This window comes from Amblyomma maculatum, chromosome 1, assembly GCF_055883805.1.
Source record: "Amblyomma maculatum isolate TAMU_Amacu chromosome 1, ASM5588380v1, whole genome shotgun sequence".
Lineage (NCBI taxonomy): Eukaryota > Metazoa > Arthropoda > Arachnida > Ixodida > Ixodidae > Amblyomma > Amblyomma maculatum.
Genome location: NC_139344.1, coordinates 92,567,136 through 92,594,654, shown reverse-complemented (window position 1 = coordinate 92,594,654; position 27,519 = coordinate 92,567,136).

The window sequence follows — 27,519 nt, the reverse complement described above, 5'->3', positions numbered from 1 at the left end:
ATAGCGCCTAAAATACAAGCTACAGATACGGTCAAATACAAAAATAAATACAATACATGAACGGGGTACGAAATAATAATACCACACGGTGATATTGTGTTCATGAGAAGAATATTTTTATATTGAAGCAATATGTGTGAATGCGCTCGGTCGCTTTTCAGTGCACGTTAAAGAACTCCAGGTGGTCGAAATTTCCGGAGTCCTCCACTACGGCGTCTCTCATAGCCTGAGTCGCTTTGGGACGTTAAACCCCACAAACAAACCAACCAACCAACCAAATAAAACAGTCCAAACGCTTGCGCAATGCCTGCTCAGTTTGTCATACGAGACGAATTACAAGAACATTGATGCGTCCAAAGTCCGGCACAAGTTAATCAACTCAATGTTGTCAAGGTAAGCTCAGGATTACACAACATTAGGCTATACCTCATATCGTGCAGTGCAGCACTGGGTAGCAAAGATTTCTCAATGTTTCAACAAGAGTCATTGTCTCACCAAGCATTGTCTCTCCATGACCAGCAAATGTCATGAATTTGACCGCCGGCTCCTACTGGAGCGTTTCACTCCAGGTTAAACAAAAACATAGTAGGCCCATATATTTTTGTTCTGCTTTAATGCCGATATTTTTTTATACCTAACTTGGGGGGCGCCGAAGAAGGCCATCATACTATGAAGGAATGAAAGGAAATGCCGGTATTTGGGTAGATGATATTGCTCGAACTAAAATAAAGTATATTGCAAACATCATTTCTAATGCACTGGTTCACCTAATTAGCTCTATGTATAAAAGTGAAATTTTTCCTAATCAGTTGAAATATGTAAAACTGATACCGGTTCTAGTAAAGGTGGCCGCTCTATAATAAACAGCAAATATGCTATTGCTATACTACCTTTTTTTCTTTAAACTGGTCGAGAAACGCTTGTTATTCGCCTCATAAACTTCACAAATTTCATCTCTGAATACCTAATTTGGATGTAGGCTCAACTACTCCAGGAAACTTGCACTATTATAATTCACTGAAGGAATTAAACGTTTCCTTAATAGTTGTTTCTTTGCTGGCGTCTTTTTACTTACCTAACAAAAGGGTTTGACACAATTAATCACAACTGTAAGACAGCACTTCAACAAACGCCTGCTCTTTCAGGACAACTTGGTACACAGCGCGAGATGCTCTGAGCAGCGGCAAGTGATGATGATGATGATGATGATGATGGGTCTGTACAGATGAAAGAGGTGAAAGTTCGCGCACTGCACTCACACAAATCTCTCCGGCAATAAAGCGGCCACCCTGGTCGTTGAATACAGGGAAGAGTGACGGCGGGCATAGGGCATCATGCGCGAGACGTGGACGACCTATTCGGAGCGTCGACGCTAATCAGAAACAGTGTGTTAGGGAACAACGCGACAGTTCACCGGAGAAGTTTGTTGTAGCACGCTGTAAGGGCCAATATAGCGATGAAGGAACTTCTCACACAGGCCAGTAGTGTGGACTGGTGTCCACAGGAGAACTGCATCACCGGAGTAAAAGAAGGGAGTTCGTTGGTGTAGGTCATACTGGGCTTTGCGTTCTTGTTGGGCGACTTCAGGCTTCAAACGGGCAACTTGGAAACAGTGGGTCATAGGCGTAGAAAACTGTTTGCGCAGAGATGCAGACGGAGAGGCGAGAGCAGTGACGAAAGTAGTAACGAATACCGTGGCTGGTTGGTGGCCATAAACTAAAAAGAAAGGGCTATAACCGGTAGTGTGCTGAACGGCAGAATTGTTGGTGTAGGTGACGAAATGTAAAATGTAATCCCAGTTACAGTGGTCAGGGGCGATATACATGGATATCATGTCGGACAACGTGCAGTGAAAACGCTCGACGAGTCCAATGGCCTGAGGGTGGTAGCTAGAGGACGTCTTATGGACGGTGTTGAGAGCGGGCAGCACTTTCTCAAGGACTTGAGAAAGACATATCTTTCCAGGGGAACTAATGAGAATACGGGGAACTCCATTGCGCAAGACTATTGCACGCAGGAAAAAATCGGCGACTTCAGAGGCGGCACCAGAACGAAGAAAGGCGGTTTCAGCTTACCGCGTCAGATGGTCGGTTACGGTGAGAATTCTCAACGATTGTCATCTGACGTGAAAGGAAGAGCGCCAAACAAGTGGATGGTGACCGTGTCAAAAGGAACAAACAGATGCGCAAGGTATAAGTTGCAGTAGGCCAGCAGGAAGTGATGTTGAACGCTTGCGATGCTGGCAAGACGAACAGGGTGAAATGTATTTGCAATGCTGGCAGAAAATATAGGCGAGACGTCGCGGCTGTTGGTACTGCCGTGAGTTTTATGATGGCTTAAATGACCAGCAGTGGCGTCGTCATAGGAAGCCTCCAAAACTTAAGACAGAGGGAGCGAGATACAACGGGTACGCAGGGTTGACCTGTAGGGTGGGATGATAAACGTCGCGGTAGAGCGTTCCGTATTGAAATCGTAGCCTACGGAGCTGACGGCGCAAGCGACTGTTTGGTACCACTGTTTCGCCACGGAGACGAGCGATGGTTGTGCTGCAGTAGGGGCCAGCCAGCGGCAGATACGAGAAATTAGCGTTGATCTCGAGTGGAGCCATCTCGCGTGGAGCCAACATTCAGGTGGCCAGCAGAAGGCTGACTCGCATGGCAGGAGGGAGAGGAGACCGTAGGTGGAGACGCAGGAGCAGGAAGCAATGGGCAGCAAGATAGGGCGTCAGCGTCGAGGTGGTTTCCGCCAGATTTAGAGGTTGATGGTGAAGGTGTACTCTTAATGACGTAGCACCCAACGACTCAGACGACCCGATAAGTTTTTCAGCGATGACAGCCAACAGAGCGCATGATGATTTGATACAATGGTGAAGTGGCGACCACACAAATAAGGTCAAAATTTCTGGATCGACCGAACAACGGCGAGACACTCTTGCTCCGTAATAGTGGTCAAGCTCAGCAGCAGTATGGCTGGCGTATGCGGCGACTTGCTCCTCAGATACGGCTTTACGTTGCAAGAGAACCGCGCCGATGCTTTGGCCTCTGACGTCAGTGTGAAGTATGGTGGGCGCGTCCGCGTCAAAATGGTGAAGCACAGGAGTGGAACTGAGTGCCTGTTTTAAAGTTTAGAAGGCCTCTTCTCATTCAGTGGACCAGTCGTAAAGCGCTTGGGAGGAGAGTTTGTGTAACAGGGCCGCAATGGAGACAACGTTCCGAATAAAACGGCGGACGTAGGATACCAAGTCAAGGAGGCTGCGAAGATCTTTCTGATATAGGGGACGAGAAGCATTAAAGACAACTGCAATTTCTTCGGAATCAGGTTGGGTCCCCGCTTTACTGACGACATGGCCGAGTACTTTGATGGCCTTACTGGCAAAGAGGCATTTCGTGGTACTGAGCTGAAGCCCCGCTTGGGCATGGGAAGTGAGGCCCTCGGTGAGCACTGCAAATGCTGGGTGAAGTTCGACGAAAAGGCGATGATGCCGTTGAGATAACATAGACATATGTTTTCCATTTCATTCCGCGAAGTAAGGGATTGTGGACCCATCAAGCTGTTCATGGACAGCTTTTTTTCTACGATCCCCCCATCTGTATTTGATGGCAAATAAAAGATTTCAGATTTCATTTCAAGTGCGGTGTCAATCATGAGTGCAAAGGTAGCCAGCGCACTGCCCAGTCCGAAAGGCGTCACGTTAAACACGTCGGGCGTAGAAAAGGCGGCCTTGTCCTTGTCTGCATCGTGAACTGGGTGATCGTGTTAAGAGCCCGGTCTAATGTGACATGTGGGGGATACGAATCACGCCTCCACCAGTTGTGAGACAGCACTTCAACGAACTCGGTTCTTTTAGGACAACCTGGCACACAGCGGCAGATGCTCCGGACAGCTTAACTTGTCCGGGGCATCAGGAATGGGGCTTAACTTGTCAAGTTCATTTCTTCATACTGACAATACTACCATTTCTGCCTCTGCTAGGGGATGCAGCTATACTATCCGGTTATTTGAAAACTGAACTTCTCACTATCCACAGTACCTATAATTGGTACCAAAATGATCACCTGCAAATTTATGTAAAACTCACACCCTTTAAGGTTTTTCGCTCCGGCAACAAGGAAGTAGTTTCAGCTACTGAGATTCATTTAATTACACACGCAATTTTCCCATCGGATTCCACATCATTTTTTGATGTCGTTATATAGACAATCAGCTAAAGTTGCACGAGCGTACCAAACTCTATACATCTAAAGCAGCTTTTGGTGTCCAAGTGATAACAAAGCCCGGTATTACTTCGACCTACATACGGTTTATGCCTTATTTCTCCTTGATACAAAACCAATTTGTCTTTCTTATCATCTTGTGGCAACACATGCCTTCGCCACCTACAAAATCAAGCACTCTGAATGGTCACTTTCAGCCCCTGCCATGTTCCTGTTCCTAATTTTATTCGCACCTGCAAGTTTCTTTAATTATCAGTAGAGCTTCATCTCAGGTCGCTACCATTTATCTCTAAAACCGGTAATAATTATGTCGTTCTCAGTAGTCTTGAGTCAGTGAAGCTCATTAAAAATAACACCCGATATGGCGAGCAGGATACAATATTACAGAAGGCCAAGACTAATTATGAAAAACAACCTACGTATTTTTTAGGCATCTCTATGCGGAATAGATTGCAATCTTGAATTAAATTGCAGCGTACTTTTCACTGATTTCCTCATTCATTAAACACTTACTTATTGTTACTATGTCTGGCCCCGACTACCTATGCTGTTGGTCTGGTTGGTTAGTTGTTTTCGTGTTTGTATTCTTCCATTCCTTTTACAGTACTTTGTAATCACTGAGGTCTGCAATAAGTCCATTTTGATTGGGCGCTTTTTGCTTATTCACAATTCTAAAATATATGTTTCTCGTCAGCATTGTATTACAGGTTATTTCTTTGGACACATTTATGCTCCTCTGTTAGAAACTGCCTTCCAAGTTCCCTGCTGCATTTATTGTTTTTTTATGAGAGGTCTCCCGAAGAATGCATATCTCGGGACCTCCTCCTTTAAAGTGATAATTTCACGTACGTGCATATCAGAGCGAAAATGAAGATGATGAAACATGAATGCCCAGTCATTTGGAGAGTCATGGAGGCGAACACTGTCCGTTGTCTGTCTGAAGCCTCTGGCACTTGCTACTTTCCGCCGTTTGTACACCGAAGAATCCCTTGTCGCCTCTCATGATTGCTAGGGGGCTAATCGGAAAGAGAAATCTTCTGTTTCCTCTTGTAGGGGACAGGAGGGAGAGACGAAAGACTCAGGTACTGCAGAAGGCTGAGATATAACAGGGACTCGGATATAATAAGACTTGAATCTGTTCGTTGTCTGTCTGAAGCCTCTGCCACTTGCTACTTTCCGCCGTTTGTACACCGAAGAATCCCTTGTCGCCTCTCATGATTGCTAGGGGGCTAATCGGAAAGAGAAATCTTCTGTTTCCTCTTGTAGGGGACAGGAGGGAGAGACGAAAGACTCAGGTACTGCAGAAGGCTGAGATATAACAGGGACTCGGATATAATAAGACCTGAATCTGTCCGTTGTCTGTCTGAAGCCTCTGCCACTTGCTACTTTCCGCCATTTGTACACCGAAGAATTCCTTGTCGCCTCTCATGATTGCTAGGGGGCTAATCGGAAAGAGAAATCTCCTATTTCCTCTTGTAGGGGACAGGAGGGAGAGACGAAAGACTCAGGTACCGCAGAAGGCTGAGATATAGCAGGGACTCGGATATAAGAAGACTTGAATTTAAGGAAAGAGCAGTATTTAAGGAAGGAGTTGGAAGAACAAAATTTCTTTAATGCGTTCCTCCTTGTTGCATAAATGGTGCCAAAAAAGGATACGCTTTTGCATTTCCCTGCATCCCTCAAATTCCCCGCTGAAAATGTTTATGGTTCTGAGCCTACCACTGTGATTTACTTGCGAAATGTATAACTTCTCATAGCATTTGTCAGTTTGGGATGTTCATAACCATGCAGTCATATGAATAATCAGCGTCATCAGGCCTGCCCGCACCCAGACATGAGAGGAGTGGAAGAGGAGCACTTAGGGTGAACTCAGTGCGGCCCATGTAGCAAAGCTTGTCATAAATACAGTACTGTGTTAATAGGAACTTATTCAGCTGTCAAACCCCAAAAATACCAAGCCTACAAATTAAGTGCAAGGGAAGAGCAATGTTTTCGAGTTTTGATACTATATTTCATGTAACAATTCTTGCGCTCTCTCAAATGGCGTATACAGATAGTTCTCAAGTTCTTCAGTTACCCCTGCAAATAAAAGTGCATTTAATACCACACTCGGCTGTAAATGTAATGCATTCTCTGCAAGGAGCGTGAATATTGTTTTACAGCGTTTAGATTTGTTGTGCAAGCTTTCATCAAAAAGTGGCGGCAAAATGACTGCGGTAAAGGTAACTTGCTCTTATACGAAAATACCGAACTTGGTGGCTTTAACGAAATTTCGAATAGCACAAAATTCAGATATCCTCCTATTCGGTGGTTCCAACGAGCCTAATGACGCATATACCAAATTATTAAATATACCAGGACGTTCTCAATCTCACCAGTACTTTTCAAATAATTACCACAAGGCTATAATGCGGGCCCGCCCTATGTATTCCCGAAGCGGTACCAACAGCGGAGGGGCGCGTAAAATCTTGACGCAATCAGATTACAGAGGATGGAGGATTAAGTGCCTCGACGCAGACCGATTTGTGTAGCGGCGCTCAAGATGCCCATGCACAGCTTCTAGAGCTGTACGACGTGGCAAGGTTTAGGAAGCTTCAGTAACCCTGCTTTGATGGAAGCCGGATCTTGTTGGCCGGTGCTCTTATTTTAATGCAGAACCATTAGTACTCGCTTTCTTGTAATTGGAAGTCTCCTTCAATCACTTACACGTATACAAATAAAGGCATTCATGTGGAGAAATATATGTCCTTTATTCGAATCCGTATCGCAAAACAGCCCCTAACCTGGCTAGCAGATTGATGCTAAGTGGGAAGAGAAATGGTATGGCACCACACTAAACGCTGCACAAAGAACAGTTGTGTCGCGATTTTGATACCAAATCAAGTTCGAATTTTTTCCGACACATTTTTCTCAATCCTGAGTTACGGGGACGGCGACGCCTTTTCCGACCACACGGGCTGTTTACGCCCCGCGTAAACGTGGAAAGAGCTCCCAAAGCAAACCGAAACGAAGTAAAACTTAGCTAAATGAAGACTAAATATTATGTTTGCATACATACCCGTACTTATCAAGCTAAACCGCTTATCAGATTTTTGAGCTGTGTTTCCGGATCGTCTCATTTGCCGTATGTCTTCATTTGTCATAATTCCTGGTTTATTTCGTTTCGTGATAAATAGCAAAAATGTTTGGTTTGGTTTTGTGGGGTTCAATGTCCCAAAGCGACTGAGGCTATGAGAGCCGCCAAATAGGAAAAAGGAGCTTTTCTATACGCACAGCTTTACGGTCATGAATTTGTCATATTGACTTCGTGTTTCGAGCTCTTAATGGACATTAGTACAACTTTCTTGCAGCTATGGATTTAACTTTATATAGTACCGCACCGCAGTGCCAGTGCTGACGCTTCATTATTTCGCACATTTTGTCTTGCGCGAATGCTAGTATAAGTAGCGAATACTTGCGGGAATATTCCATTTAATCTTTTATTGCGCTGTTCACAGTAAGTTCGGTTTGATGTAATTTTATTCGCACACTCATACATGTTTTCTGTTTTCCTTGGAGTACCTATCTTCATAAACAGCGTTTTATTATTCACAACTTCGACATCATTATCAGCAAGCACGCTTACATATATCATATCGCTTACATAAAAACAGAGCCACGAAAAGCAGATATAATTTCGCTATTCGTAATTGAGACCAAAGATGAAGTGAATTAAAGCCTTTGTGGTAGAGCTAGCTTTCATGCTCAGTGGTGTTATAGCTGTGGAGTGCGCTGACGCCCCTTTTGTTGCTTTTTTTGTTGTTGTTGTTTTAACTCATATACTCATCACTAGCGCAAGGAAGGAAGGGAATACTTTATTTTTCCCTATAACAAAATGTTGAATGCGGATGTAGTGTTTGCAATTAGCTATTTCACTTGTACTTCGCTGACGCCTTTTAAATATGCATGGTCTTGAACGCATGTCACAAAAAAAGAAAGAGAAGGCTTTGTCTGAAGCACGATCTGTATGAAACCTTTGTTGAACGCAGTCCTCTTCTGAAATAAGTAGCAGTTATCTACGCACGTTCATAATAGCATACGTGCACTCTAATACCGCCCCCAGCGCTATGTAATTGTCTAGGTTTACAGTATTAATTAATGAGTCCTGAGGCTTAAAGAATGTGTACCGGTATGCCACTAGAAATGAAACGTTTTTTTACCGCTCCGTCAGCAGCCCTCCCTCAAAATATGGTGCAGAGCATACGACAAGCACCTTAACCTTCCCGATCAACACGTTTGCTCCCATTTGAGGCAAACGCAGGCACAGTTATGGCCCTGCATCGCTCCTTCCCAGAGGTCGTTGTAAGCATTGAAAACTTGGATCTGTTGACGGCACATTTCGAGCCGGAATGCAGCCCTTGCCACGCAATTCAATGCAACGAACAGACCGCTGAAAAGTAACCGCCTCTTCGCAAACGACAGCCTGATGCCGCATATATATATATATATATATATATATATATATATATATATATATATATATATATATATATATATATATATATATATATATATATATATATATATATATATATAAGAATTCCTTACAACCTTTACAACGCAGGCTTGAGTCAATAGTTTGGACATGGAGCGATCATTTACTTTCTGCACCTGAGCCCTCCACGCGCTGAGCTCTGTTCGAGGCACTTTATTGGATTTAACTGGCGCCATTCAGCGCTCCATGCTGTATAGAGCGAACGGAGTTGGTCTGCGGCTGCTATATTGTTCTCTGTCGCCCCAAACCACTCACCGGCGGCTATGTAAGCTATTATAGTCGCCGTACGGTTGCATCGCTATTCATTGCATTGCAAAACGATTGGTTACTGTTGTCTTTTAAGGCTGTCCAAAGCTCAATCAGTAAAGAAAGCCTGTCGGTTGAAAATGATCCGCTTTGCATGATGCCAGCATTCTGAGTAAGTAGTTTAGAGAATGAACAAAGCAAATTGCTAGCGCGTGTGCAGTCTATACCCATTACGCTTTGTTCTAACGTTGGCGGAGGATATTCCGAGCACTATAAAGCAGCCTGCCACGAGAGCATTACTCACATATGTGACGCAGACGTCGTGCCTATTACATACGCACGGTGCCAAGATACGCGTCAGCTTAATTACCCAGTAACCGCACCGTTTCAGACGGTTCGACAAATACGCTTTGAGGCCCTGATTTCAAAAGTATTTGATAGGATGAAAGCATCTACTGTCGAGTTGTGCAAAGTGCGCGGACTGAATGCGGGCTGTGTGACTAAAACAGTCCTGAATGCTCGAATAATTTACTCACGCAGATAATTTCTGTGCAATATTAATAATTAAAACAAAAAGCGCTGCTTTAGTGCGTGCTGCAGCATTCTAAGTTCATTTAAGCGGCTCACATCAAACAGAGCTCATAAAATATAACTGGCTTTGACGAACGTCATCCATAACTTTCGCATGCAAATGAACAGCAGTTTTACTCCATTGCATAAATTGGACCATTGTGGAAGCTAGGATACATCTTCAGCCAATCACGAGACTGCATTGATCATGTTCCTCCGCGCCGCGTCGTGTACGACTTTTCTCGGCGTATGCAGATATGTCTAAGAAATTATGTAAATTGACGCTATCTGCGTAACAAATCCTGAACGTGCATTTGAAAGTTCACAACAGCATATTTCGTGGCATTCTTGCCACAGCCGCACTTTTGGTTCAGCGTTGAAACGAGGCCGCGGCGGCAATTTCAGTCTAGAGGCGACATCTCGTTCTTAGTATTGGGCCTAGGAGAGGTAGAATTATGGCTCGAAATAAAAAAAGAATGTGAACTTTCCCGGTCATGGATGCTGCTGTAGGTAAGATGAGGCCAAATGAAAGCCCGGTGCCTCGTTAGTGGTTAACGAGCGCACTTAAACAACCAATAAGGACGACGAGTGCACTCCAAAGCGAAACTTCCTGCTTCCAAGTGCACCGCCATGTTGCCAAGGTAATTTTATCGTATACGCTAGAGACGCGAAAGCTATACTCAAGAAATCGCGCATGTAATGCAAGCATACGCTAAGACTTCATTTGATACAACTTTTCGCGAATGCTTGCATATTTTGCCCCATATACTCATATGGCCATCTTATACTTGTACTGCATTCTGCGGTGTCAGAACGTCACCTGTGCCCTCATCGTAGCTTTGGTAGTGCTGAAGGAAACACGCATCACACAGTGTGAAAATTCCGGATTTTCTGAAGAGCTTAAACTTCAAAATTCACAAAAAATGACCCTCAAGCCTCTTTACGTCGTTTCAAGACTTAAATTTGCAAAGCAAACTATGATATTGCGCGGTGTAGCAATACAATCCGCTTGTTCATTATTAATATAAACAGCGCGAACACGAAGACAAGGGACAAGAAAAAAGAAAGCCACAGTACATGCGCTGACTCACAGCTAAGCCTAAGCCGTTTACTCCAAGGCCCAGAAAAACAAACACGAAGAAAACGAAACAGTCACGTGAAACAAACCCTGGGTTCACCTGCTGCATAACAAATTACTTTAAAAAATCACTTAAAAAAGACACCTCTTTGCTAGAAAGAGCAAGAGACGTCTTGCTCTTTCTAGCAAGACGGCAGGTGAACCCAGGGGTTGTTTCACGTGACTGTTTCGTTTTCTTCGTGTTTGTTTTTCTGGGCCTTGGAGTAAACGGCTTAGGCTTAGTTGTGAGTCAGCGCATGTACTGTGGCTTTCTTGTTTCTTGTCCCTTGTCTTCGTGTTCGCGCTGTTTGTATTTATAATGAATAAGTACCAACTCGCCCAACAAAGTATCTTGACAATCCGCTTGGTTTTCTGTGATAGAGCCAAACTGCCAATAGGATGCTTTTTTTTTTTTTTTTAGCCGGTATTTGCAACTCACCTTTGAAGAAGGCGAGACTCCACTTTTATTATCTAGTCTGACCAAAGAAAACCGCAAATAAGTCGAAGTTCAGTGGGCCTAAGATATTAAATTTTAATGAGCCCGAACGTTAACTCACGGAAGGGGTTAAACGGCGTACGCTCTTCGAGTTAAAAACTATTCTGGGCGATACGTACTTTTTCTAACATAACTTATGCCTGACCGCTGCATTACCCAAGATCTTACACAAATAAACGCATTAATACGTACGGAATTATTCTAAAGTTAAGTTAAATTGGTTCATAGGAAGGGAAAGGCGCAGTAACTGTCACACTTGCTCTGTGGACACCCGAACCGCGCCGTAAGGGCAGGGAGGAAGGTGGGAATGAAAGTGGAAAGAGAGAAAGAGGAGCCGTAGTGGAGGGCTACGGAGTAATTTCGACCACCTGGGGATCTTTAACGTGCGCTGACATCGCACAGCACACGACGCCTTTTCGTTTCGCCTCCATCGAAACGCAGCCGCCGTGGTCGGGTTCGAACCCGGGAACTCCGGCACAGTAGTCGGGCGTCTTACCACTGCACCACCCCGGCGGGGCTATTTCTTTTTTTGTGTGTTTATGTGAAATACGCATGCATGTGCATGTTATGTGACCAGAACGATATCATGCAAAGCGTAAGATGTTCAGGTGTTACGTCACTCAGAAAGCATCCTCAGGAGCCAGATATTTTTATGAGAATGAAAGGTCAACTTTTTTTAGAATTTTTCGGTGCCCTGCTGCGTTGCTCTAAGCGCATATTCCAATAAGTAATCCGGAGCAGCTGTGCGACTTGGGGAAGGAGGAGTGGTATCTGTTGCGTGCAAACTAGAACTTGTGGTGTGAATCTAAATCGCCCATTGAACACGCTCTCCGGTTTCTCGGCGAAAAAAAAAAAAAAAAAAAAAAAGAAAACAAAACATGCCCTTGACTTCTGAGTGGAACGCACCGCAAAACGTGCACATGAAAAACATCGTAATGCACCGGAAGTAAAGCTTACGCTTTCGCGTTATGTGCCCGTCACAGCCATCACGCCCTTACCTCTTCGCCAGGTGCGTGAGGCGTAACGAGAGCGCTCCGGAACTTTCATGACGGTGCTTGGCATTTCACGTGATATTCCAGATTGTTATCGGGGCTTTAATCCCTGCCGTGTTTTGAAATAAATGGAGCCTAGAGCGACGGTCACTGTTCGCTGAGTGTAGTTACTGCCATTGCTGCCGCAGGCTTAACAGTATGCGAGAGCAAAATTTCGTCCAGTATATTGCGTTTATAGCCAGCCGGATTGTCGCCCACCGCCGCAGATTTGGATCCAGCCAAAACGTCACTATGCGCACAAACGTACGACACAACAGGAAATTCAGAGAACTTAATGCAGCCGTCCGTACCAAATTGGATGAGCTTTTCTTTTTCGGCGGGGTAGGGGTAGGAATCAAGGATGCAGTTCCTCCCACTTCGCGAAGATGCAGTCTTGCCAGTGCGCTAACACGTGGTCTAGACTTGCAATGCGGGCAGTGGCTGCCGGATTTGGATGGAGGAAAAATCAAGAATGACTACGTGCTGAGATTGAGATGAATAGTAGTAGTATACCCAAGTGCTGCTGCAAAAGAAACAAAAGTAAATAAAAAGTGTGAAAAACTCTACCACATCGCGCTTCATATCCTGTCTCAGGATTGGACGCTGAAACCTCATTTAATTGTAATATTTAAACACACAGCACATAATGTATTTGAAATGGAATTGGCAAATAAAAAATTACATTTTATTTTTTCCTTTTACCGTCCTTTTTGTCAGAACTCTATTTTTGACACTCGACTGGTTCTTTCGCCTAGGAAAATACCAACATCCGCTCTACCGGGTAAATTGCAAGGCAGTTTTTTGTGGAGTTGATGATTATTACAGACAGAATTTGTATTTGGAACGGAGCGTCGGGTCATGAAAGAGGATGATTAGAGCTAAAAAGAACATCAGAGTAGGTGACATTCTGGACGAGACCGCTGTTTTCGTATACTCTGACTATGTCTGCTACACAAAATATACTGTCATAGTACACTTTACGATCATTTTCTTCAGCGTGTCTCTTACATATCACCTCGTGTGGGCCATCATCATAAAAGTGGATCCTCGAAATGTCGAACAAATGCTTTTTACAGTTCATTCCTCCCGTGTTCAATTAATGATTGGAATCACATTCCTGCTGTGCTATAGTATCTATAACCGATATATAATTTGCTCCTTATGGTGTTCCCAATTGATCATTTCGTGCTCTTCATTATTTTGCGACTTGTACCATTATATACTTTCCTGTGCATTTCTGTTATTCATCAAATTTTGTCTTGCATGCGACTCCCCTCTGTAACACCCGACCCGGGCCCGGATGGTAAATAAATAAATAAATAAATAAATAAATAAATAAATAAATAAATAAATAAATAAATAAATAAATAAATAAATAAATAAATAAATAAATAAATAAATAAATAAATAAATAAATAAATAAATAAATAAATAAAGACGGCGTTCCTCTGTTTTCTTCTGCAGCTGGTAAATCAGCAAGCGTGCATAGCATCATAGTTACAAAACAGAAACACCGTCGTGTATACAGCAGAGATACGTTTGGCATCTGGTGGCCTGTTCATAAAGTTTGTCCTTTCGCAATCCTAATTAGATTATGTGTAGGTAATACAGTTATTAGAACCCGAAATATTTAATCCTGTAAAAGGGTCGCTGTAAAGTGGGACCTAAAAAAAATACTACCTTTAATTTTATTAACGAGGGCGCATCCTCTTCAGGGTAGATAACTACAGGAAAGGAATATAGTCTTTCCCTGATTAGGTTAATTGAGCGGCCCCGTAAACTGTTCACGCACAGCATACAATCTAAGAATGACTCCTGGAGGCAGTTTTTTTCTGCAATGAACGAGTTCGAACAGATAATTTTAACTGATTAGAGGTTAACGAAGGGCGGAGACTTTTTATAGCAGCTGAAAAATGTGGCTGTGGGTTGGATAATGCACTCTTCTGAGAAACGTTTTGAGTCCAGAATTTTGGTATTGAGTCACATCATGTGGCTCGTAATACACTAGCAGTATTTCAAATCTCGAAATATAAGATTCTTTTTCCTGCCCTCTCCAACAGGAGAGACTCCCATTAACACTGATAGAACGCCACTATACGGCTTAGAAGCCAATCTCCTGGGCTTTAAACTAAATCAAACAATGATGCGAAACAACAAAAATAAATCAAACAATGATGCGAAGGTTGGAGGGAAAATTCTTGACATGATCTAAATCAAAAACTCGTCAGGATTAGAAACGTAAAACAATTGCTTGTCCGACTGCAACTGCACGGCATAACTTCAGCTGGTACACTGTAAATACTAAAGAGAATTGAACTTGGCGAATTCAAAATAGTTGTACTATGCACAAAAATGTATACAACACTCATGGTGATTTTTTAAGCCAGGCTTTTTCAACACTCTATGAGTGCGTTTTATTAACTTGAAGAAACAACTCATGTGCAGTTGCCGCGAGATTGAAGAGTTGTTCCGTAAATATATTCTTGATTTTATTCAATAGCTGAAACATGGTTAAAACTGATATGCTTTAAAGAAGAGGGCATCAACTTGAGATATTTGAGGAAATATAGAATATCCTATTTTTCCAATACCGCATTATGCGCACGGTACTCGTAAGAGCCTTGCTTGCGGAGAAAGAACATGGCGTCGACAGTTGAACCAGACTGTCTCGACGCCCGATACACACACAGAGAGAAGCCCGGAAGCAAAAATCGACGTTGACCAATAATAATAATGCCAACAGCAGTAATTACTATTTTCGTGTGAATGTCCTATACATTCATCCATCTTATCGATTGTCCAGTGAAAACAGTGGTTCCGTCAAGGCTGTTTTGTTCAGAACACATTATTGAGCTGAGATACGAGCACATGGACATCTATACTTTGCCTCCATCGCTGAGCAGGAAATGGGGACAGCTGAGAAAAGTAACTTGCTTTCTCAGTGACTATAAACCTAACAAGAAAACTTTGTTGTTGTTTTTTTTTGCTATCGCTCAATGTAATATAATTATCGACTGGCTCGCGTTCTCAACAGCAGTATTGATTTTTTTTTTTCGAGAACACATTCGTTGCTGATCATTTGTTTTAAACTAATTAAATATGCTCTACGTCCGCCTTTAAAAAAAACCTGAAAAACTGGTCATGCGCTGCTGTGTGCTTGCATTCAGGCAAAGGCTACTTGAAAAGCGGCTGCTGCAGCCAACCAGAATTCAACATACGTCGCTCCAGCAGAACTTGTATGAGCAGCCAGTTCCAGAAACGATGGTCCCAGATTTGTCAAAACGTCCGAAGAGAAAACATTCCTAAAAAATTCAAAGCAGTCATTTGCTAAGTTGGAAAAAAAAATTGCAAACGTCCAGTACCCCCAATACAGTCTTTTTCAGGGTTATATGAAAGATGTTGCTAAACGTGGATGAATGTAAAATAGCTGCCACCTGCAGATTTGCTTTGATTTTCTGCCATCTGAAGCGAAACTGAGCTTTACAACGTTAGATGAAGAGCACGTCTTCATAGATGCACTAGATACAAGCTAAGTGCAGGAACTCTTTATTTACTTGTCTATATCCCAAATACCGCTATTACATGAAGAGTGGTTTCTTACAGGTGTATACCATCAGACTTTCAATGAACGCCTTGAGGTGTGCTGTATGCGTGTGATGAACTGCGTCGACAGGAAGGTGACTACAGTCCTTTGCTGTCTGGACAAGGAAAGCGTTTAGATGTGCAGTGGTATATGCAAATGGAAGATAGATGTGTTCACTGTGATTAAGACGACTGGAAAGGCGGAAAGGTGCTGTCACCGAATAGGTAGACTGCGAGGAAGTCTCGGAGCGAACCAGACTTGCACAAAGGTATATGTACTATATGGTAACGAAGGCTCCAAAGACACCCATACGTACAAAATATGGCGGCTTATGGGCTCCAGAGACCAATGAAAATGGGGGGAGGGGGGGGGGGGGCTATGATGTCAAAGGACGGCACGCATTCGTTCACTTTGGCGTGAATTATAAACATTTTTTTTTAAACCGCCGCGTTGTATTGAGGAGTCTGCATCTTTATAAGGTTGTTGCCTTTCAGCGCGCGCCAACCTTTGCCATCTAAAAGAACGCGAGTTTTTGTTGTTTACGCCCTTGTTTACAAGCAGTTGCTCCAGCACAATGAAAGTGGCGAAGGTGGCGGTATAGAAAGGCAGCAACATTTCCAAACATAGACCAAGCATGCAAATTCATAATGCAAATACTTCTGCAAGTCATGCAAGTACTTTGGCCATGTACTTTGTCCCTAAACACTGGTGCAACCGGGCAGTCGTGCCCAGGTCGCAACAGCGTGTACCAAGTGAACAATTATGGTTTTCATATTCATGGTATATTGCATCAACCAAGCAAATACAGCAATAAAGCACGGCAATAAAAAATGCATATCGCAGACAGAACAAACTGTAGCGCTGTTTAAGGTCTCAATGATCACAACCGAGGCATGGAAAAGGCTAGAAATGCCTGCCACAAAACATCACCACGTAAGAAACATGCATGTACAGAAAACAGCTGACAGTTGCAGTTGAAATAAAAATGTCATTGAAGTAGGTGCATCAAACACATGTGGAGCATAGAGCAAAGGGATTACTCTTCAAATTTAAATTCTTCGGCAGAAAGAATACAGCTGTTTTCAAGACAATTTCAAGGTTGCACCAATCAAGACAGCTTTAGCATCAACAAACGTGCTTAACACAGGAGCATAAGAGCACACATTGAGTATGTGTGCAACCTCCAGATCTGCTCACCGGCGGTGTAATAAGACACCGACGGTTAGGTCCACACTGTCGCAATGTGCCACAGAGCACCGCTTCCTCACTTTGTGCGGGCTCATCTTGCGATAAAGCGCTAAGTGCAATACAATGCTGCAAAAAGACTTCGCACTGCTCGCACGTCGAAGGGGACGAAACCAAAAAAACACGGCTGCAGGGGGATATAATTAATTCTCACCAAACGGCCACAGAGCAGCGACCAGCAAGGATGTCGAAATCTTCGCAGAAGAGTTATTCTCAGACTTGCGAACTAAATTTATACACTTTCCCGGGCGCACCAAGGCCCGCACCACAGCAGACAGCGATAAGAAAGCGTTTCGTGCTAAGTCAGCTTGCTTATCTCCGCCGCCCTGCTAACCTCTGGTTGCCTTCGCAATAACCTAACAAGACCTGGAAAGTTTCGTCAAGACCAATGCAACATCAAGGGGGCGCGATAAGAGTGTTGCAAATAAAAAAAAAATAAGAATGTCTTAATAACATACTTTACCTCATTCACAAGCAAAGTTATCAATATGTCTATTCTTCTAATGCTGACTGATACTTTTTAATTTGTAGTAGTATAATTTCTTAATCTGAGTGACTGGAACCCCGACCTGTCACTATGCTGCGGTACCGCTAAACCTAAACCGCTTTTCGGTCCAGCCTTCGCCACCACTCTACTTCCACCATGCTTTCACCAGAAACTGAAACAGAGCTTGGGGAAGCGGCCGAGCAACAGGACCACAGCAGCGACTCGACCGAGCCTCGAATAGACAAGTATCGGGGTACCACTTGCAGTTGAAACAGTTGGCGCCGGCTCCATCGGTGAGAAATCCGCAGTGGCACCGTCAGGCGAGGTGTGCTGAACGTCGACCCGCGTAGCTGAAATGATCCGGTTCAACCAAATGAGAGTGGCGAGCTGACAGAAACTGAACCGCTTGTCGAATCTGAAGCGGAAAATGCAGAGAGTGGCGGAGACGACAAAACTGCAATTTACAAAATCGGCGTCGTCGTGAGCGTGCAGGCAGAAAACCGAAGTGCTAATCATGGAAATTGCGCTACCCACAGGCTTTGATCAGCGAAGGCGTGAATCGGTTGCAGAAGAGCCACACTTGCGAAGTCGACGGCGAGCAGCTAGAGGTGAGTCACAGTCGAGATATTTCGTGCCTTGGCATGCCGAGTGGCATTCGTGAAAACAAGAGCCGTAATATGTTGTTGCGACTGTAGGAAGAAAATGCAAGGGGCCTACTTCTCGAACGAACATGGCACGATCCTCACACGATCCGAAGTGCCCCAGCTGTGGGAGGAACTTGGTCTTGCATCGGTTAGCGCTGAACGATGCGGCACACATCGGCGGATCGGGATAACTTGAGTGATAGGCCGCCACAGGAAATGCCTAGCTCGGAGGTTGGCGTGCGCTGCTAGCAGCGATGTAGACACGGCGTCGCACTTGCACGGCGCCGGCGGCGCTGCATTTGCTCTGATTACTGCCAGCTGACAAGAGCAGGCTGCAGTCAAACAAGTAAAACAAAGCTGCACCACGGCGTTCATGTCAGCCGAGAACACTGATTATTCAATGCCTGTGGGAACCAAGGCGCTAGTTGACAGTGTAGAGAAAGGACTCAGGGACATTGATGATGCAATTTCAATCCAGAACGGTCACCACGAAAGTGGAATTCGAGACTTTAATGAAGGCAGTCCTGAGCCCGCTATGAAATGCATCACAGATATCGTTACCGGTATGTCCAGGGACAACAATGAAAATATTGTGAAGGAATCAAGGCCTTGGACTAATGCAAAGCAGCGACATCAGCTGCCAAGTGAGATAAAAGCGAGCACCGAAGTGCGGCCGCCTAAAAGAGCGGAAAGACAGGTGCAAGAAAGAATGCTTCCACCGAAAGGAAAGAAAGCTGCAACTATCACGAAAGGAAAAGAAGCGACGACGATCCCAACTGTACAAATGCGCCCTTGCCGAGAAAATGCCAGATGGTTCGCAAAGCATAAAGAAAGGGACAGGTCGTCGAGCAAAGCAAGTAAGTCGTGCTCGTGTGTTTCCTCGCACAGAAACAGAAGGGAAAGGTTGTTCAGGGAAACTGACAGCCGCAGTTTCAATGAAAGGGACAGAGGTAAAAACCGCTCGAGTGCAGGTGATCTTGTTCGAAAGGAACTAAGACTGCGACGCATCCAGTCGTGCAGTCAGGGCATGGCCGCACTCGCTGAGTTTTTGCATGTTTTGTACGGTTGCGTACTGTTAATTCGCGAGCAGATCTGAGTTTTTACATCGGGTCAAAATTTAATGACCTCCTTCCTTCCTCGGTTGTGTCTTCACAGCCCAAGTGATTTCAAGAGGTCTATAGTCATAGGTAATTAATGCTGATTATTAACTGCTTCTGTTGCCGTTAATATGGCAAAGGGTTGTTTGAACCTTGTGTACTGCATCGTAGATAGATGGATTTATTGAAAGGAAAAGGCAGAGAGGTTGGCCGAAATAATTCAAATCTGGCCTGCTACTCTGCACTGGGGAAGGGGAAGGGGAGAAGAAAGAAGATCGTGATGGGTGACGATGTGGGAGAAGGCATATGAAATACATATCTACATGCACAGTGGCTTGCTTTACAAGCGCGAATCAAGTCCGCTGGCGCACGAAAAACGGCAAAGAGCACGCACTGCTGGACACCCTTGCCCTTGTCCTGCCAAGCGCCCAGCAGCAGTTCCTCCGACAGAGGCCTCATGTCCAAACGCTTCAAGGAAGCGGCTAGCGTAGCCTTGTCTCTTGTTGCAGCGGGAGCAAAAAGGGGACATCAGTTAGCTCATTTATTTCGATTAATGCATTTGTCTAGTGTTTGACAGGTGACAGAGGGTACTTGCTCGTGTCGGGTGTTGCCTGTTGTCGGTCGGTTTAGCAAGCTGCAGAACGACAAACCAGGACCTTTGGCGAGACGTAAGGGTGTGGGAGCGACCCTAGCGAAGCTGGTCGAGGTACCTTGGCGGCACTGCGGTGAGCAGAGATCTTGGCCTGGCGAGTGGAACCTAAGGCACGTGGAGCAACTCTGGTCATTGGACATGGATTTGGGACGACCTGGCGAACGAGCGCGCCTGGCATGGCATCCTAGCCACGTGGGAGAAGCTCGTCTTCCCAGCGCGTTGTCTGATGATCGGGGTGCTGTTGTCCCCGGGCAAGCCGTCCGGATTCCGCTCAACCGAACGTTAAGCTTTTCCTGTTAACACTTCCTTCGCAAGCCCCGGTGCTGTTCCGCAGGGCAGCGGCGCATTGTCGGGAACATCGGGGGTCAACTTGTTTCATCAAGCCCGGAATTCTAGACGATACGGGCCAGTCCCGTAGCGGCACTCGCCTTCGCACCGCGGCATATTTGAAGCGAGCGATAAGTGCGCTTGCTGATTGAACGCCTCGGGCCGCCGTTGCGTGTTGCCTGCGGATTTAAAAGTTTGAGTGTCAGAGTCTTTTCCTGGCTATATAAGTGAGCGCACTGCCTCTGGATCCGAGACCTTCAAGAGCGTTCGTCGAGTGCAAGGAGGAGGGGAGGGGGGGGGGGGGGGGGGGCGTCCTGGTCTTTCCGGCCGTCGGTGGCCATCTACAATTGTGTCTAGCTTGTAGTCCTCGGCCCCCTGCCGATTTGCTGTAAATAACGCCCTGCACATAGTGTATGAAGACGCCTTGTTCATGTAATCGACACTGACTCTGTTTCATCGCTACTGCATGCCAAGGGAGCAGGGACATCTCTATCACGAAACGGGTGACGTGAGCTACGGACCATACTCCACCGGCACAACAATAGCCAACAAGCAGTTTTTTAATGACGAATATAGCGTTATCGTTGCGCCCTTTTCAACGTATCCTTGGGAAAAACGGAAACAATAGGTGTCAAAGCTAATTTGAAATGTGGGAGGGAATTTACGGTCATTACGTTCTCATCGTGGCATGGGGCTGTTTGCGACAGTAGTTATCACGTGCGCCTTGCCTTTTTGAAAGCCGCAATATTTTTTCCCCATACGAGATGAGGCGCATATGCCTACAGATATAGCGCCACTATGTGTTTCGTGTTTCTCAGAAATGCGACCATAAAAAAACAACAAAAAAACAAGGTGGGTGTCAGTGTCAGTTAATGCTCCTGAAGATTTGGCCGAACTGGCGCTTGTTGAATCCAGGTATTACAGGTAGCTGTCGAAAAGCCCTAGCAGAATTAGTGCTATAGACCGGTACGCACGAAGCTAATCAAGTCTGCAATTAGGAAAGCGCTCGGAACCTCGTGCGCCGTTTTTAGCCATCTTAGTCCTCTTAGTACGGCATCGGAGCCCCGATGAGCCACATGCTACTTAATCTCCACACGTGCTTTGCAATTAGAAGCGCAGATAATAACACAACCTGCGGCGATACTCGTGTTGCGACCCTTTTCTTTCCTTTAAAGCACTTCCATGGTTAACAGTCCCATCACTGTAGTCGCATAGTTGTCTTCTGTTTTTATATTTCATTACGGCGTGAATGCAGCCGATGCCAAATGCAACAGCTAGACGAGCGATCAGCGTTTCGTGATCTCTCTAATCTTAGCAGCGGGAGCTTGCCTTTGCTCTCTTCCATGGCGCCTCTCACCGCCCAACTTTCAGACCTGAAAGGCATGACCCGTGCCTTAATGCGCCGTCTGTTACTTAAGTATGCAGTCCACCCCGCCGCTCAAATGAACGGTGCGGTGCACATAAACGTTTTCAGCACAAGGCAACGTAACAAGGTTAAATGACAACATGGTAGTTTGCGTTTAATTAAAATTAAGGAATTTGCACCTAGTACTGAAGGGAAAAACTGTACACTTACATTTCGAATGATTTTGCGGTGCTGGTGTTTGAAAACAAAACGAGAACCTGTGAAGAATTGACAGAATGGTCCCGAATAACAGTGTCCCGTCGAAGATCGAGCAGCTCAAGTTCACATCGAAAAACTGCTTTCCTACAAGCTTCCTAAAGCTGTTATATTTATTTTTCAAGCACACCACACTTGTCACCAGGAAGTAGAAGGAATGAGTACTCCATGCTAATCGAAAAATTATCGGGGACACTTAAGCTACGCTATCAAGGGTACTACGTAAAAGCGCCGGCTAGCAACGGACATGTAAAGTAACCGAGCCGTATGCACGTGCCTGCGTGTCCTAGGAGTAACGTAAATGCGAGGGTCCTGGTATGCTGATTCTGATATCCCCCTCCCGTACGAAAGGAGAGATCCGATTTGGCAGCTCCTGCCAAACGTAACGTCAGTCAGCCCTGCGTCCAGTCAGAGCGCAGGCGTGCGAGCTGGCTGCTACCGCCTACCAGCGTTGTGCCCTGCTGTGAGTTTTCACTCACAATGCCGGTGCCGGATTTTCAGGGGAACAGGGTCTTTAACACTATACCGCGTTAAAAAGAGCTACGCAAGATATGAAACACTGAAGCTGACAGGTAGATTCAAGACATATAAATTAGAAATGATTCTAACCGACTTTGTACGCTCTATCTCACGTTTAATGGTCTTAATTTGTGGTAGACCATTGCAGCGTACTCTAGAATGGGTCGGGTAAATAGAGACTTTTAGTTTAGTGCTAGCGCTCACCACTACCATCTACCGCTACCGCGTGAGAGTCTGTACTCATGTGCAGGTCATCGTGAGGGCGACAAATGGCGCCACGTTCCTGTCAAGTTCCGGCGGACTCTGCACGCAGGGACCAATCATGCAGCGCATGCTGTGCTGACGGCGCGCGGTAGCAGTATACGGTCGCGGTAAGCGGCAGAAGTAAAATAGAAGTCTCGATGTTGTACACATCAAAATGTGTATGCTGTGATGGTGCATAAGCTGCGTATTTGCTTGCGCAAGCATGTGACAAATGATACCTACGGGCATTGTGTAAATTGGGCGGACACTGCGAAGACGTGCATTTTTTTTTTTTTCATTTGTAATTATGAGCGCTGAAGTGCGGAATCGCTGTTTTTCTCGACCAAAAAGTTCCAGTGAAGACATCGTGAAGGGTTCTTGTGCGCTCCTTGAAACTGTACCTGTATAAACTTGCCAGGAAGAGAAGTATATAAAAGTTGATAAATGAAAGGTTGAAAATTGTTTTCGCAGTGGCACGAATTGTACTGGCATACCCTAAATCTCTTCAAGAACGGGCAATATTTTCGGAGAGTAGGAAGAGATCAAAACGTAAAAAAAAAAGGAAAGCCCCTTCAAGATTAAATGGTAATCGCCTAGAATGCCTTGCTGGCGTATTCACTAGCTAGAAAAATCAATGCCCTTTTTTGTGCTAGAGCACTACCTAACACTTTCAAACCCAACCATGAGACGTGCTTGAAGCTCCTGCCGAGCTCAAGAACTATAAATACTTCCCAGCAGTACAGTTTCCAACTGAGAAATTTCACGTGGCAAACGAGTACGTAACATCAGAGCTATCCCTGCAGCGCTTTACAGTCCAGTTGACTTTTGTTGCCATTGAATAGATACCAAACTGCGTGTTTTACTGCGACGGCGAGGGGAGGGGGGGGGGGGGGGGCAGTGAAGTAAGTGTGTGTGGAACTCATGAAAATATATATTTAAGGGCTGTACATAAGCTTGCGTGTGGAACATGCCCATACGCTCTTAGCGCTCCACCGGCGAATATCATGCTGTTTTAGAAGACTTTTTTTCCCTCTTGCAGTACTCCTGCTAGGAGCGACGTCCACGGCATGGGCTCACTTTAAATTGATTAAATTCTTACAAAACCCCGAATTTTTGCACGTTTATTATGGAGTAAATTAGATCTCCGCCCATCGTGCCTTCTGTGAACTACAAGGGTTTATGTCTCTGCAGCTTTTCTAGCCGTGACTTCACTGACTTCGACAACCTTGCCATTTCTCCTTTATCCTCGCGTATAAAGTACGTGAGATGTCTTTCTTGTCACACTCAGCTTGCGTGTCTTTACAGAAGCTTTAAATGTGGCATAAGCTTTACACCAACGCTCAAAGTAGTCTCAGCTTTCGTTTTGAAAAAGTCCTACAGTACGTTAACTAGGTCGTCCGCTTGTATATTTTTGCTTAGTCTCCCGAATCATTCTTTAACTGTAATGCTTAATTCTGTCCTTCAACATTTAAGTAAATCTTTTAGTACGCCTCCATTCAGGACCATATTAGACGAAAAAGAATTGTCAAACATACCTGCCAGTTTTTGCCTTTCTAAGCAATCTTTTTTTAGTGTGACCTTTTCTTCCTTTCCTCTTGGCGGTGCACTGTTTGTGGCGTCATATGGCTTTTCGCCTTGCTCGTGTGACGTCCGCGCTTCTGTACTCGCCTGATTAGCGAAAGGCACCGTTTTCTGGGTGCAAAAAAACATGCTGAAGGGCCTCTTTCCTAGAGAGAATTCATGGCCTTTGAAAGATTGGAAAGCAGCATGAAATACGGTAGCACACGAAACTAATTAAAGCCACCGAGCACAACCGACTCGAAAAAGAAAACACAACGTTTATTGATAGTGAAAGCAAGTCTGCAGAGTTTGCAGGATGTAGAAACATTGAGTGAATTGCATTGAGATGTGAGAGTTGGAGGACCAGTTAACGTGCTAAGCTTGTATGTTTGTTATTGTTTATTACTGTTTGCTGATGCACGTGAACACTTGCAGAATAGCCTCTTTTCTACAGGTAACTTAATTTAACTTTTTAATTCTACAGCCGCCGTAAGAGAGCGTCAAGAGGGCTGTAAAGTGAACAGTGGTCTGTTGGCCTCCTACCCAAGTGTTGCGGCATCATTGCTCGTGCCAAGTTGTCTGCCTTAGTAAAGCTGCGTTAGCAAAGCTGCCTTAGCTTTAAAAGATGAATATTTGTGATCTCTGAACGCTAACATCTAAATCTATAGTGGTTACATGTCTATCTATACGCTCTGAAATAACTTTCAATAGCGATTTATCGAAGTAAGCAAACGCTCTGAAGAACGTCGCCTCTATGAGTATTCAATTCACAATCAATTATTTCATTTGTTTGTCATGTAGAAGAAGGTTTATCGGGGAAGCAGCAGTCCAGGGGGATATGCAGTCCAGACCAAATAGGCTCTCGCCCTGCGCGATAGCAATGCGACATAATGCGTCTTCTTCGTCAGCGTCTAGAGAGGCGTCTGTGTCTTCCCAGGTAGCACAGAATGTGGGGCCCCAGTAAGTCCGATGTAGGCAAATGGGGCTGGGGCAACCATCATAAAACCTGCATCAGTCCCCGATGGGGCAAAAGCGGGCAAGCCCCATTTGGGCTTGCCCCTGCTCCTCCCGCATGGGTCCCATAGCGGAGTTTCTTGGACTAATGCAGAGCACATTCCTGCGTCCAGACCACAATGGTCGCTTGCCGGATATTTGAGGACAATCCAACCTAAATGTGGGCCTTTTGTGGAAAAGCCCCCATAAATCTTAAATGAGGCCGCCCCCATTAAATCTTTGTGGGACCTACATCGGCCGTAGTGGGGCAAGAAAACGGACATACCCACATGCTGCCCCAATCGGCCCCTTGTAGGTTACTTGAGGGCAGGTGAAATATGAATAAGGGCTCAATTTGGGCAAGCCCTCGTGAAGCCCAAATGAGGCAGCCTTAGCTAAACCGCTTTAGGTCCCACATAGGCTGTAATGGGGCTGGAAGGCGGGCGTGCCCGCATGGTACCAAAATTGGTCCTTTGAGGGGACTTTGAAGGCCCGTGCAACAGCAGGTGGGCTCTAGGTTAAAAAACAATGTCCAGCCCAATTGGGGCTGCCCATATAAAACTGCTTTATATCCCACATGTGCCCTAATGGGGCTAGAAGGCGGGAAGGCCCGCATGATACCAAAATTGGTTTCTTGTGGGGAATTTGAAGGCACGTGCAACAGAAAGTGGGCTTTAGGTTCAAAACCAACATTCAGCCCAATTGGGACTGCCCACACAAAACCGCTGTAGGTCCCACATCGGCCTTAATGGGGCTAGAAGGCGTGCGTGCAATTGCGTAATCATTGTTTCCAACCTTCATTTGCATTAGATGTTGCCCTGGATTACTATTATAGATGATTTGTATAACTGTTGTTGCCATGTTTAGTCGATTAGAAATTTACACGGCTTTAGTTCTCGCGCTCATGCAAATTGCGCTACAAATACTAAAACAAACTGATTGCTAACTGTTGCCTCTTATGTGGTTGGTTTTGACAGCCTGCAACTCCCAGCACAATATTACTGTTCAGAACACACATCTCCATAGCCTGAACAAGATGTACATGAAGTCATTCTGCTAGATGAATGTTATGAATTATTGTAAAATTTAATATTGTGGCTATTTAGAATGTGCAGACATGTATAAAATAATCACTTATTTATGTGCATAAATATTGATTGGGAAAACTTGGACTAGGGCTTTCCATCAATTTCCTGCGTCGGACCCCTATGAGAATAATGTGGGCAAACCCAAGTGCGGCTAGCGCTATAGAACCCGCATTGTTCCTATGTCATTATCTGAGGGGCTAACTGAAATAAAAAAAATGTTCCTCCAAAGCGGCTGCCCAAATCGGTCCAAAGTAGGACCATCGCGGGGAGTTGGCGGGATGCGCCCTTTTAACAATGCCGGAAAAATGTGGGCAGCCCCGCAAGGGCTGCCTGCATCGGCCCCTAGTGGGGCCCATTAGGCCTTTGTCGGCAGCCCTCTTCGGGCCTACGTCGGCCCCTCTTGCAGCACCCACATTGAGCCCACCGGGGCTGTCCTGCATTGCCTACATCGGGCCCACCGGGGCCCACCCTTCATAGCCCACTTTGTGCTATCTGGGTTCTTCTTAAGTGTTGTTTTGTTTTCAGGAAGAGCAGCGCATGTCATTGAGCGTTTGGAAAAGTGTTAAAAAAGAAACTAGTGCCATTAGAGCAGGCAAAACTGCTTGGTTGGCAGCCGCCTTGAGCGAACAGTTTTCTATTGTGCTTCGTATACCTCGGGAAGTGAAAGTGGATTACACCTTCGATAACAAGAGCAGCGCCGAAAGTTTTCATTTAAAAGTTTTAGCGTGCAGCAAAATCCCGATTGGCGTGATTTTTGAAAAGAAGTCTTAATTCTAAGCCCTTCCTCTTTTACACGCACCCTCTAGAAAGGGAACGAAGCCCTCGAGGAAAATAAAATAAAATGGGTCACGTTGGCACTTGTGAAGGGCTGCTTTGACAGCGCCAAAGAAGCGGCCAGTAGGAAGCAGTCGTCCAGCGCTGGTATACAAAACGTACGGCCTTGCCGCCAGAAATTTAAAGGTTTTGAGTGTTTGCGCTTTCAAAAATATTGCGATGCAACGCGAAGAGGACAACCCAACTAAGCGGAAAAAAATAAATCGGTAGAGACACTTAAGGTTTCTTAGGTGTGGGAACGAGAAAACAGTATACAGTTTGTGGCTGCAAAGCAGCTGCTAATGTATCTACATACTTTCACGCAGTAGACTTGGCGATATTCGGATGTTCTCGCTGCAAAGCGACGTGAGATGTCAAGTGCCGTATCGTTGTCGCCGCTCGAGCGGCGTCTAGTGCATCGCTTGGGTGGAGACAACGA